The following is a 1,362-nucleotide window of genomic DNA, read 5'->3' on the forward strand; positions in this document are numbered from 1 at the left end:
CCGAAAGCAATGCTCTCCAAACAGGCTCTTCCCACCATTCTCAGCGGGAAACATGGACAGGATTTAAGGGCAGGAGCCTTCTCACATGTCACTCATCAACAAACCCCTCTCAGCTGTTAGCCCTAACCCCAGCCCAGATGCCATTCTGTGTCAAACTCCCATTAAGTTGTATACTATTAAATAATAAACTTCATGTCCACGTCATCTATGCCACCTATGTTTTATCCATTTACTGACTCATTTATTTCATTCATTCAACAAATATAAATTCCATAAGCACTAGGAATAGAAAGATAACAGACTACAGTCCCTCCTCTTATAGAAATTGCAATTTAGTAAAATAAATGTTATTTTGAAAGTTTATAATTTTTTGAAGGAAAAGAGAACCTTGAAAACAAGTAACACTGATAAATATCATTCTTGCCCGTGTCTCAATTCCTTTACCTTCTCAGATAGCCATCTGTGCTCAAATACTACAGACTCTCTCTCCCTATTTACACATCTTATCCTTTATCTCTCCAGCCATTTTACTGCATCTCCCTTATTCCCATAGTGTGAAGCTATATACTAAATAGTTCATGTGTGCATTTTAAATATGTTTTTATTGATTTTTTTAAAGAGAGAGAGGAATGGAGGGGGGAAGAAAGAGAGAGAGAGAGAGAGAGAGAGAGAGAGAGAGAGATCGGTCTGTTGCCTCCTGCATGCACCCTGATCATGGATCGAACATACAACCTGGGCATGTACCCTGACCGGGAATCAAACCCACGACCTTCCAGTACATGGGAAAATACTCAACCACTGAGCCATACCAGCCACTTAGACTCTTGTCAGGTTCTCCTTTCTGGGGACTAAAAGCATGGTCAGCTAGCTGGATTCATAAAATCTGTCAGTTTGACAGATTGGGAGTAAAAAAAAACAGGGCACGAGTTCAAAAGAAAAATGTTAGAATAATTTTTATGAAAATAGACCTGAAATAGCAAAAATATAAGCACTTGGTGGCATTAGGATGTGGGTCAGAAGGAGAGAGAGTTTGTCAGCAAAAGTTATGTGAACATGTGCAGATAACACTGGGGCTAGACTAGGGATTCACTAGTGAACTTTTCATCCCCACCAACATTGAAAATAGGCAAGAACAGACTCATTTTGCTGCTTCTGCTCATAACTGCTTTCATGAGGCTGTGCTCCCATGATATACATGTAGTACACACCTGCAATACAGAACACAACAACTGCTGTGTAGTGAGCAACTGGGCTAATTAATTCAAGAGTTTATTATGTACCAATATTAGCATATTAAAGTGTCATGCTAGCTCCTAGCACATAAGTAGTTGTGAAATTAAATAGCATTAAACAGAGGGTGTT

General features: G+C 39.4%; 1 protein-coding gene across 1 annotated transcript in view; it reads right to left on the reverse strand.

Annotated features, from left to right (window-relative positions):
• Nucleotides 1-1,362, reverse strand: part of LOC102423440 (boLa class II histocompatibility antigen, DQB*0101 beta chain-like) — an 11,905-nt gene that overhangs the window by 3,183 nt on the left and 7,360 nt on the right. The window lies entirely within an intron of this gene.

This window comes from Myotis lucifugus, unplaced genomic scaffold (assembly GCF_000147115.1).
Source record: "Myotis lucifugus unplaced genomic scaffold, Myoluc2.0 scaffold_568, whole genome shotgun sequence".
Lineage (NCBI taxonomy): Eukaryota > Metazoa > Chordata > Mammalia > Chiroptera > Vespertilionidae > Myotis > Myotis lucifugus.